Consider the following 13,298-nt stretch of genomic DNA (forward strand, 5'->3'; position numbering starts at 1 on the left):
AACTATTAATTTTTTTTACTCCCGTCACGAAATTTCCTTAGAAATACTTAAAAAAAAAATCCCCTGAAAAATTTTAGCCCTAAATATTAACATTATGAACTGGACCAAGGCCTGTAAAAATTTTCCATAGAAAATACACTACAATCTTGACTTTTTTCTTTAAATTCTTACCGATCAGAGATATTTTATGGCATCGCTTTGACTTTAGACGCATATTTCTCAGAATTGTTCACTCTACAAAAGTGCCCAGAGCAACAAAGTCGTAACATACACCGGCGAGGTAGTACGGGGCTCTAAACCTGATTTTTCCATGAAATGCGCATTTTTTTGTACATATCTCGTAAATGACAAGAGCTATAGAAAAAATGTTCATCTCAAACTTGTAGGAAATTTTATTTGCTACAAAAAAGATCCATGGTCAAAATCGCTATCATTAATACTTCTCGAGATATTCGACTTTTTAAGTACATTTACGAGATATGTGCAACAAAAATGCGAATTTCATCGAAAAATCAGGTTTAGAGCCCCATACTACCTTGCCGGTACGAGTTACGACTTTGTTGCACTGAGCACTTTTGTAGAGTGAAAAATTCTGAGAAATATGTGTCTAAAGTCAAAGCGATGTCATAAAATACCTCTGATCTGTAGGAATTTAAAGAAAAAAATCACGACTGTAGTGTATTTTCTATGGAAAATTTTTACAGGCCTTGGTCCAGTTCTTAATGTTAATATTAAGGGTTAAAATTTTCAGGGAATTTTTTTAGGGTATTTCCAAGGAAATTTCGTGACGGGACTGAAAAAAATTAATAGTTAAAATAAAAAAAACACGCTAATATATGTACATAACAGGTAGTATTTTATAAATATTGGGAAACTTTCTGACATATGTATATATACATGTATGTACATACATATATATATAACAGCCCCAATTTTATATATGGATATCGACATAAGGATTAAAAAAACACCACCATAATAACAAAGTTGAGTAAGTGATCGCTTTAGATGTAAGGGGGACTAACATCCGAGTAGGATTAAGAAGGAAGGATTTGAAAAGAATAATTTCAAAAGCCTCCCTTACTTAGTAGTTTAATATTACAGCTAGAGTGAAATTGAAAATTTTTTTGCTTCCATACTAAATTTCGAGATAAGATAAATAACTCGTTAAAAGGCTTCAACATTTTCAGGTTATAATAAATATTTATTTCCATGTTAAGGGTTATATTTAAACGAAAAGTATTCAATCCAATCAGTCTCAATACCAATCAGTCACACATAATGTACACTTACACTCAATTAAATAAGAAAAAAAAAATAATTTAAGTTTTGCCTTATCTTCACTGCAAGCAGTGTGTCAAAATTACAAATCGAGTCATACACGGGTTAAACACTCCATAAGCAGCCTTCCGCAATAGCTTGCAAATGCTTGCGAGTCAGTCAGCTGGCGTTGCCAATCGAGTGCGGATGCGAGTAGCGGTTGGGTAAAGTGTTCAAAGTGTTTTGGAATTAAATTATTTGTGTGTGGTGTTTTGGCGAGTGTCGTCCGGCGTTCGTTTCGTTGGCACTGTTGCCGCTATTTGTGTGTGTAAATGTATATATTTGAGTAAATAATATAAAAATACATAAGCAAGTGTTTGAAATTGCCATTCTGTGTGTAAATAAGTGCGCGTATGAAATTATTAAAACCCGAAAAATATTACTAATAAGAAAAGAGGCAGCAAAGCAAAGCAAACAACGCACAAAAACATTCTCTACTTGTGAATTGCCAACAACAACAAGCGCACGTCTGCTGAGTCGTACGTAGGGAGAGCAACGGAACGGGAGACACAATGGCAACTGCAAATATTGCATCCACTCTGCGCTGCCGCTACCTATGACATTCGGTTTCGTACCTTTATTGCCGCTGCAGTGACAAGCACGTGAGTGTGTGTGCATGTGTGAGTTTGTTTGTGTTTTCATTTGTATTTGGCGACTTTTGAACCTCTCTCACGAATGTGCTATTGCTAGCATTCTACTTCTACTGCAACTGTTGTGTTCTGTTACCTGAAGTAGTGGATTTGTATTGGATTAACTTGATCTTCGCGTATTTTGGGGTTTTTTGCGGATATTTGGTTTATTTATTCCACCTCGTGAGTGGCAGATTTTTTATTGCACATCGTAGCTTCTTCTTTACAAACAGAATGTGAATATGCTAAATTGTGAAATTAATAACATACAAACAACAAATAACTTGATTGGAAATCGGCTATTTAAATGCAAAGCAAACAAAGAATAAAGAGAAAGTAAAGAATAAAATAAAAATATTTTGAATTCAAGCAGAAAGTGTGTCGCGTGTTTTTAATTATCTTCGTAAATTATTGACTCCTATTTACTTTCTTCTACTGTATTTTATTCGTAATCCTAAATGTTATGCGCTACAAGCGAATTCTATTTAGGTTGCCACCTTCGTTGTACATTCAACTAACTTCACTTCCTCCGTCAGCCGCTCCCTCCCTTTTGTCGCGGTTTTTATGTTCCAAACGTTTCGCCACATTTTGATTTGAGTCGTGATTGTGCTCTGTATTGATTTTCGTCAACGAATTTATGGTTAATACATATGTACATAGTTGCAAATAATTGTGCTATTTTGAAACTCGCATTATACAAATAGACACATAAATACATGTACAAGTATATCTGTCTGTTTGTGTGTGCGTTCTACTTCTGCTGCCTATTGTCATAAATATTTAAATTCTTAGTTTGCAAAAGTTCCAATTGCGATACAAGAATTTAATGCAGTGTTGAGCGACAGAGCCGGCGTGACTATTGGATTTCCGCTGATGTGCGTTACAGTGGGACGCAAGGGATAAAAACACGTACAAAATTAGATTTTAATTTTTATAATAGGTTGTCAAAAAAGTCTTGCGGTATTATCGCTAGTTGTCGCTGAAAGCGCGTAGTTCTAGTTTTATTCGTCGCATTGGGTCATGCTATACCTTTTTGGACAGCTCATTTCACGCGCTAACATGTGTTTGATTGATTGTCGTTTCTTTTAAGTCGTTCGTGAGTTATAGCGTCGCAAACATGGAGCAAAATAAAGAGAAAATACGGCATATTTTACAGTATGTACTACTGCGATAAAGGCAAAAAAGCATCTCAAGCCGCCAATAAAATTTGTGCAGTTTATGGACCCGATACAGTTTCCATTTCCACCGCACAACGATGGTTTCAACGTTTTCGTTCTGGTGTAGAGGTGGTCGAAGATGCGCCACGCTCCGGAAGGTCTGTCGTCGAAAATTGCGATAAGATCGCTGAATTGGTCGAAAGAGACCGGCATAGTAGCAGCCGTAGCATCGGTCAAAATTCATTTCAATTTCAATAAAAAAAAAAAAAAAAATTTCAATAAAAATACTGCAAGACTTTTTTGACAACCCATTATTTATATTTTCTTACAATCAAATTGTTGACTATATAAGTTGAAATAAAAAACAAGAGTACACTGCTGTGTTCATTCGAAAATCGGACTATGAAACACCCAGTTTACCTCTTAGTTCAAATCATTTCTTTAGATGAGATTTTGTATCTTAATGTATTGAATAACTCAAGAAGGCAATATTTATGGTTCTTTGAAAATAATTTATCGAACAAAACCTCGTCTCGTTGATATTAATTTTACGATTCGTGTGTGTCTTCCGTCTATCTAGTTGGTGGCTTTTTTATCTGGAAACAGGCAGGTAGTTTGATGAATTTTTCTATGCTAAGTCGATCAGCCTCAACCCATTTGGGAATGTTTCATCATGGATACTGAATTTACTAACCGTTGTGCCAAAGATTCCTTCATTGCCCACACTGGCGTTAAAGTCGGCAAGCACGATTTTGACGTTGTAACGGTGGCAGCTCTCATATGTAGGTGCGTTCCAAGCCCTTATAGAAGACATCTTCGGTCACTTCGTCCTTTTCTTCCGTCGGAGCGTGGGCGCAAATGAGGCATATATGGCCGAACTTTCATGCAATGATCGTCATCTAAAGCGGTTTCTCTAATCCGAGACCGTTTTGTTTTTTTCATTGCGGATGTTTTTTTAACGCGGCGGGTCCCAACCCTAATGCACAATCCTGGGGAGGGGTGTTTCGCCTTCTTACTTTAGCTCGCATTCAAACGGGTGTTTTTTTGGCTACCTATAGGATACTTGGTTGAAGACCAGATGTCGTGAGCGGTGTGAGCCGTATGTAAAATAATCGTTTCTGGCCACTCTCAAGTGAATGGCAATGGATAATTTTTAGGCAAAAACTGAAACTTCTGAGGGCGGTTGCCCTTTTCGAATTACGCTCTTGCAAATCTTATTTTTTAACATATGTTTGAATGCTTTAAAAAAATATTGATACCAAATGGCGGTTACTAGGATAATATTCTTCTTCAAGAGAGTCTGTAAAGCTAATGATGATTTTTGGAACTCGTGGATAATAAAAACAGGTTTTAAGCTATTTAAGTGATGCTGGAAAAGAAGTATAATTTTAGCGAAAAAAAATTAACATAAAACTGGAGCCTTAGACCATCATTCACAATTTGCTAAACCCAAATCACTGTGCAGCATATTTCCGCGCGCAATATTGTAGCTGTCAGCTAGTTCATTACATGCTATGAGTCATTTGCAGTAGCAATCGCTTAAGAGCGTAAATCAAAGTGAGTGCCCTACCGAGAATTGAGTGAGTTCTTCATGTTTGGTAGCGCACTACACACACACGTACACATATGGTATATGACGTATGTACCACCGACAAAAATAAATAAAGGAACAAGTGAAATGAAGTACATATACATACATATGTATGTACAATTGTGGGTTATGTTTTACCGCCAAAGGTGGATACACAAAAGTGAAACCCCCACTGGTGGCATGCGGAAAGAAATTCTGTGCAGTTCAGTGCTCGCATTCCGCAAACTGTCAACGAGTTGAAGTAGGCGAAGTAATTCTACAGTATAACACATTTAATCTGCCAAGAGAATAAAATAATTAAAATCGAAAAGCAAATTTCAGTACTAAGTGCGCACAGTTGAAGTAAACAGGCAATTCTGCTTTGATCGTATGCAAGTTTTTTCAAATTCAAATTCAAAGAATATTTTTATGCCTCGACTTGCTAAAACTTGAAGAAGAACCTGCAGTGACTTGCTTAAATAACGTATGTGTAATAATCTTTCACATTTGGCAGAGTAATTCTAATGAAATCGCACTTAAGTATGCACATATGTATGTATATGCTTAATTAAACAATAAAAATAACACTTGGCTGGCACTGTGTTATGTGATTCGCCAGCAGTTCATAATGCCAGATACAAATAAATTGTTTTTTAAATTCATAAATTCTATATTCGAAGAAAAGAATAAACAAGTGCAAATGGTTTATGGAAAAATGCAAATAAAATTGGCTAAAATTAAAGAAAAGCACGCCAAAAACGCTTGCTTTGCACAAAATGAGTAGCTAAAGCCGGCGTCATAAAACACCGAAACAACAAAATCGTTGCCAATATGTCAATAACCCAACCGCCTGACCAGTAACTCACGCCTTGAATAATTCATTTTAATTTCTCCATTTATACCATACACACATTGTATGTGTATGTAAATATGCACATAAGCTTATTTTAAATTGTGCACTAAGCAATCGCTATCGATGGCCGAAACAAGTGGCCCATATCGCAAACAATCGCTCAACATCATGCCGGTATCGTATATTACCTAGAACAGTTTTATAGAAAGTTGAATGGCACATAAATTACATGTGACATACATATAAACATACATACATACATACATTTGCATAGTAAATTTTTATATAGTGAGAGCCGCGCAATCTTCTTGGTTTAAGGTGTAATTTTGTCAGCTGAAAATTCTCTCTTAGAATAATGTTCTTTTTTAGTCTTCTCTAAATAAGCAGTTGTGGCCAAATGCTAGATTTTCCACTGAGTATAGGTTGATAAATTTGTTGAATTTTATTTTTTTGTTTGTTAAAGAAGTGCCTCTAGGCACTTTCAAATTCAGAATTTCTATTTTGGATCAATCAAATTAATTTAATTGTACCAGACTTTCATTCTTTGAAATTATTTAGCATTGTTGTTTACAGAACTGTCTGAGCTCAAAACAAAGCATTTTGTTCTTAGAAGCACCGAATAACTTTTTTTGGCAAAAAGTTGTGTGATAAAAACCCAGAAAACCTGTAAAGCAGCAGTACAAACTTGAATGTTTTTCGGAGTTAAGAGAGACTGGTTTCAATTAGGGACTTCCGAAGAACTTAGGTGCCACATTGAAAATAAAAGATTCTAAAACTGTTACGGGAATTAAAAATGTTTATTAAAAAACAACATACATTCTGCAGATGCGTTGAAAATGCAAAAACTACATCGAAAAGGTAAGAAAGGGCTAAGTTCGGGTGCAACCGGATATTTTACACTCTTGCAAATTGCAGGAATCAAAGCCAGGGAAATATTCGGGATAAGGTTTGTGCACGAATAGTACATTTGAGGTATTATGGCTAAAAATTACCCAAATCGAACCGAAACTGTGTAAGCCCCTAGCTACTGAATATGTAGACCCAGTGCTTACAGTTGACTATTTGCCGAAAATATCGGTCAATGTGTGAGATATATAATTGAAATTCAGGGAGAACCTTTTCCTGGCAATACTATCTCTGTGTGCTAAAAGCCCGCATATACTAGCTAGCCCCCATATACTAATATACTGATTTTCGAACTTCCGGGTCACTTTATACCGCATATAACGGCCAATATGTGAGTTACTAACTAACTAACAAGCCTTATGTACTTGAAGGTACTCCCCTCACTTTAATCCTTGCAAGTTGCAAGTTTATAAAATGTTCGGTTATACCCGGACTTAGCTCTTTCTTTCTTTTTTTCCAAAACTTCGAAACCGAAGCTACTACACCCTTTACCCTTCAGGTGCGTTTTTCATAGCAAGTATATTTAAGAGAAAAATGTTTTTCATACAAAAACTTGATTCCGATCGTTCAGCTTGTATGGCAGCTATATGCTATGGTTGTCCGACGTCGTCGGTTCCGAGAAATGAGCAGCTTTTTGGCGAGAAAGTGTGCAAAATTTCAAAGCGATATTCAAAACACTGAGTTCCGCGTATATACAGATAGTCGGACAGACGGACATGAATATATTATAGAGTTTCCTTAAAAAAATGTTCAAGCTTAAAATATATTTTTTCCCAAATTTATACACTTGATGAACACTAAATAATATTATCGATATATTTTGTAAGAAGTTTTTGAATTATTTCATTTCTGTTTAATATTTTGTGGTTCTAGGCTTGGTAGAAATACTGACCTTTTTTAACTGAATATTTACATAAAACGCGGGACAAAAAGTCAGTTGCAGATTTCCGTAGGTTTCAGATTGCTTATAAAAATTGATTCTTCCATATATCATCCTCAACTCATGGCGTTTTAGATACAAATAGAAAGAATACTGTGTTACCAGTTCATATCAGTGATTCATTGATATGTTCTACAGGTTATTTACTAATTGTTCATTCGTCCCCCCTTGAGACACCCTTTAAATATTTTTATGCACATGTATTGTTGAAATATTCAACTGGAGAGTAAACACTGCCTCGCTAAGCCTATGCATTTTACGTTATTTCCACGCCATTCATTCTGGTTTATCTTCTAAACACTTGTACCCGTTTAATGCCGCCACCGTCAACACAATTCTTGGCGTCTTCGATAACAAAATAGCGTGTCGCTGTTTTTGTTTTTATTATTATATCATTTTCTATTTTTCGTTTATTGATAACACGACTTTTTGGCGCGTGAAATGTTAATGAATATTACACCTTAAAATGCGAGAAATATTTATATAATTTAAATTTTATCTCCATACACACACATGCAGAAAATATAACTGTTACATAAGCTACTTGTAGCGCGTTCTTTTACCCTTAACTCCCCTTACTGGCGGGCGTGTTAGTCGCCCTGTGCTTTTCATTTACATATAATTGCAATAAATTTCATTTTGATTGCTTATAATTGCAATAATATTAATTTCCATTGTTCAATGTTCCGCGTATAAACATTTAAAAGCTCTCGCCACCGGTTTCGTTCTCATTTTTATTGCTGAATGTCTGTTGTAAAATATACTTGAGCAATTGCTTTACTAAAACTTAAAACGTACATACTTATCTGCTTTTGTTTTTGTTGACTTTTTCTTTCTTTTCAAGGTCTGTGTGTTTTGTTCGCTCGGTACATACATACATTCTTACATATCGTATGTACTGAGTGTCTGAGTACAAGCAATGTTTGTGATAATAGTTTTAATTGAATCTTGTTTGTAAAGTTTCGCAGCAATTTTATATATATAATTTATTTTACTTGGTTTTACTAGCAATCAAATTAGCTTCAGTCGACTAACTATGGGTCAAAAATAGTAAGACTTTCTTCATAATTTTAAAATTCTTAATTTATTCTTCAAAATAAAATGTATGTCGTCCCCATCAAAGTAATCCACTTTAGTATCAACACACTTGTGCCATCGCTTTTTCCAATCCTCGAGACAGTTGTCAAAGTCAATTTCCGGAATAGCCTTCAATGTGCATAGCGATTAACGTTTAATGTTTTCAATTGATTCAAAACGGTTTCCCACAAGGTATTCCTTGTTGCTAGTTTGGCCGGTTGGAATACACCACACCTCAATAATCGAAGAAAACTTTCAACATAACTTTTATTTTTGATCAGCTCTGACGTGGTTTTCTCGGGTTTGACTCACCTTTGCCATCATATTCGACCGATTGATTGTCTGTTTCCGGGTCGAAAGCATATATTTATCCAAGGCACATCGCCAATAATAATACGTTTCAAGACATCCTGGTAGTCGGAAAACATTGTTTCACAGTCGTTAATGCGATGCTGTTTTTCAAAAAAAATTAATGATTTTGAAACCAATTGTGCTTACACTTTTCTTAGGCCCAAATGAGCTTTCAAAATAGTTTTCACTGATCCTTGTTGATCATCAGTTGAAGTTGAAGGCTGTCCTGATCATGGTTAGTCGTCAATGTGTTATCGATCCTCTTTGAATAATTTGTACCTATCAAAAACTCTTGCTCGCGACAAACAGTTATTATTGAAGTCCTTTTCCAATATTCTGAACGTTTCAGCACATAAAATTTAACTGAACTTCTTTGTTGTCGTAAAGATCGCCGAATGCACTTTATGTACTTCAGAAAGACAAGCGTATACTCAACACTAATGATTATTTTGTTCCAAGCCTTTTTTAAGCGATTTCGGCAAGTGGTAGAGTTTAAAAAATTTTCACTCGAGGCAAGAGGCTGAACGGCCGTGAATATGTCGGCCAATAAATTTGGCAAAACGCTGCTGTCATTTCTCTGATCTTGATACTTAGAACTGAATATGCAGTTCATATGATCGTACAAAACGTCTCTATTTTCCCCTTATCGAGGCCAAGATAGCTGCGATTTTATTTTTGAATTTTACATTCTAGTTTAATTTATCAATCAGCTTCCGTATATATGGTTGTCAATGAAGGACACTCGATCATTTTATATATGTATGATGTACATATCCATCAAACCATCAAAGTTGTATATCCTTAATCCAATGCTAGCAATCTAAGATGTAAGAGATTTCCTATAAATTAATTAAAATAGGTTTATAATGAAATCAAAACTTTATAAGAAGAAATTATATTTTGATATCCAGCTAAAAACTTGAAATTCTGCTGAAGATCTTGTTATCATCTCGGAGTAATTTATGATACGATAAATATTGGGATATATCACAAAAAGAAGTAAAATTGTCTCCTCCAGTTTAAAACATCGATATGTCATACTTCTTAGAGGAAATATCGGAGACCCTATAAAATATGTAAATATATAAATGATAAGAATGACGAGCTGAGTCGATTTTTCCATATCCGCCTGTATGTACCAGTCAGCCAGTTTTTGAGATATCAATCTAAAATTTTGTACACGTTCTCGCTTGGGTGATAAGTGTCGTGTTGGGTTTCATAGAAGTCACGGGGTACGACCGTGGCCAGAGGTGTATTTGATGGGTATGCAAAGAAGTAGTTATACGGAGACTTATTGTACATTGGACTTAGTATGTCGAGGTCGATCCTGGATCCTGGAGTTTAACATACTACATTATCCAGAACGAAGTTGCGCAAGGGTCACTTATATTCTCGTGGCAACTCGAGCTCTTCGTTTTTTTGTTTTGACTCCAAATACGCCATTCACTGAGAGGGAGTCGTTGAAGGTGTTAATGGTTCCGGTGAATAATGGTCAGTGCGTGTCTAAAGTTAGTTGCGTCCGAAGTCTGGTCGGTGTACTACGAGTAATCAATGAAACACCTTCGTTCAATCAACAGAGCTCGAGGTGATGGAAATCCCTCTGGTGGTTGAGACAGTTTCGAAATATAGTTCAACAGTAACGCAGAAATACACCACTCTGACGAACCACCTATTTAATTATTCTTAATTTATAGTTTTGACCTCGAACCAGTACAGATGATTGCCGACAGCTCCAATAGTTCTTGGTGCACCTCTTCAGACCTGAGGTAGCATGGAATGTTCTATGCCCTCAAGCAGCATTGTATGATTGACTGTGCCAAAAGCTTTTGGCAAGTCCAACGGTTCGGGAATCAATTTCTCAGTTTGGGGTTTGAACCATCTGGAATTTTATGACACTGAGTGTTGTGGTGGTGCACTTTGCACCCTGCCAAATATGTCCCTTGTTTATTTAAAAAGTGTATTTTACTACATTCTCCAAGAAAGATTGTACTTTGATTGTAAATATTATTTTATTTTGTTTACACTTAACCACTCTTTTATGATTCACATCAGTCTTCTTTGTTTACATATTTACATGCGTAAATATTTTCGTAAAATGTTGATAGACTATGCAATGCAATGAGGAAACCGCAAAAACAAATTACCATTGGTTTGTGATTACAACCATAGTGCAGCAAATACGATCAGATAGATAAAGTATCATCTAAGTAATCAGACTTTTCCGTAATTCGAGATTATAAGCGTGGGCTGAGGTTGGATTTGCTTGTATTTCAAGCTCATTGTTGAAAATATTTGATTGAATATTGCTCAAGGCAGAAAATTTCTATGTTATTATTATTAAATTTTCAACATAGAAGCATTCTTGTGAACTCTGTTTCAAATAGCGATAATATTCTGTAAATAAATATTAAAAAATGTTCATATTTCATTTAGTTTCATCTTAAATATTTATTTGTGTTATCAAAAAGCTAATATTAAAGGTTCAGAGTAGCTTTTTTATTAGTTGATGATCCAAGATTTTAAAATATTTTAACGTTCGTGCTTGAAAAATATAATTTGAGATATTAAAACCCCCACTGGAATTGTTTTTTTTTACATTTTTAAGCCAGAATTTACCATATATACGCTAAATATCCAGATTTCTTCATTTTATTTACTTCTTCATTCAGCCATATCGATAAAAAAAACATTCTTTTAAGGCATAAAAACTTTACTCGCAGGCCAAACAACTCGAGCTCATAATAAAAGAGTTTTAAAACTGAAATGATGTCATGTTTTTAGCGCGAAAAATTGCAGAGCAAGCGAATGTGTAATCACACGAATAGAGAAGCGCACAAATAACAAAGCCGACTTTGTATTTTGATTTAATTTTTTGCGTAGATTTTTTGTTTTTTCTCCATTAACCTTTTTATTCTCTTCTCTTTTCTATATCGTTTTTGTAATGATTTTCATTTCCGCCTCTATGTATGGTATGTACGAGTGTGTCTTCAACAAGTCATTGAGTCATTAATTACCTTTCAAGCCTAGTTTGGTAACACTACTAAACAATGGACGCCATACGTTGGTATACGATTCATGGATAAGTAGAAAAAATATCATAGTATGTATATACATACATATGGTGTACATATGGTTTATAGTATATATGAGAGATTAAATTCTAACATCCATTAAAAATTTAATGAAACAACGAAATAATTAGAAAATGTAAACAGTCGTATATTTTTCCCAAAACTAAAGAAGTGGTAAACCGAACAAGCAACTGGCCGAAATACAATAGCCTGGTAGAGACTTAAATAATATATTACTCACAAGAAAGTAAAGTTTAAAAACCTTCAAAGTCGTATATAATTTCGTTTATATTGGAACTAGCATTAATACAAACAACAACGTCAGCCTCTAAATCCAACGTAGAAACCCTCTTACCAACAGGTGTTGCTTCGGACTGAGTAGGCAATTAAGAAGTAAAGTCCTCTCTTGACGAACAAAGACCTAATTCTACAAGACACTCATCATCCCGTCCTAGGAAAGAAAGGTTCTGCGGAAGATTTATGGTCCTTTGCGCATTGGCAGCGGCGAATACCGCAGTCGATGGAACGATAGGCTGTACAAGATATACGACGCCATCGACACAGTTCAGCGAATTAAGAGACAGCGTCTACGCTGGCAAGGTCATATCGTCCGTATGGATGTAAGTGCTCTAGCTCTGAAAGTATTCCACGCATATGCGCCGGGGGAAGCAGAGGAAGAGGAAGACGTCCACTCCGTTGGAAAGACTAGGTGGAGAAAGACCTGGCTACACCTATAATCTCCAATTGCCGCCAAAGAGCGAAAAGTACGAACGATTGGCGCGCTGTTGTAAACTCGGCTATAACTTGGATTTCAAATCTTATACAAGTAGCTTTTGAGAGTATACATACATCGTAAATATATAGAAGAGCTATGCCCAGTATTGTAGAGTCCAATTTTAAATTTTCACAATATTTAACCACCTTGGTAGGGCTCGAGGCCCATCTAAAACCTTGCCTGGTTGCATATAATTCGTTCAAAGTCAAACCACGCCTTCACAAAGGGCCAAACCCAATGAGCAGACTGGAGCGAACTCCAGGCATGCTCCCCGTGGTATAAAAGTCTTTGGTATGACCTTGTAGCCGAGGCTACGACCAGATTGGATTGATAAACTCAAATCGTTTCGTCCACTATGGGCTCAAGATCTATATAGATTTTTTTATATCGTAAAAACCAGCTTTTTTACTAACCAAGTATACCCTTTCGTGCAGTGCTCGCTCATAGAGCCTATAATAGTACTTTATGCGTTTTAGCCGAAAAATATTGTCCAGAAGTGGTTAAGCGGCATTAAAGATAATAAATAGAGAAGTGTTATTAATATTTTCGAAGATATTGACTAAAGTAGACGGTATATTTTCGAAGTAAAAATTCTCTCTCCGTCTCTACTTTCCCTAATGGTGGCTTACACCTTTCAGCTCCCTGCCTG

General features: G+C 35.6%; 1 protein-coding gene across 5 annotated transcripts in view; it reads left to right on the forward strand.

Annotated features, from left to right (window-relative positions):
• The first annotated feature begins 1,444 nt into the window (after window positions 1-1,444).
• LOC126750945 (bestrophin-1) overlaps window positions 1,445-13,298 on the forward strand; it is a 65,146-nt gene continuing 53,292 nt past the window's right edge. For 4 of the 5 annotated variants that reach the window (XM_050460798.1, XM_050460801.1, XM_050460802.1 and 1 more), the window contains exon 1: window positions 1,445-1,922. The gene's annotated coding sequence lies outside the window, so the exon portion shown is untranslated. Of the gene's footprint in view, window positions 1,941-13,298 lie in introns of all 5 variants that reach the window. The other variant, XM_050460799.1, reaches the window with a different exon arrangement.

Source organism: Bactrocera neohumeralis, chromosome 2 (assembly GCF_024586455.1).
Source record: "Bactrocera neohumeralis isolate Rockhampton chromosome 2, APGP_CSIRO_Bneo_wtdbg2-racon-allhic-juicebox.fasta_v2, whole genome shotgun sequence".
In the NCBI taxonomy this organism is placed as follows: Eukaryota; Metazoa; Arthropoda; class Insecta; order Diptera; family Tephritidae; genus Bactrocera; species Bactrocera neohumeralis.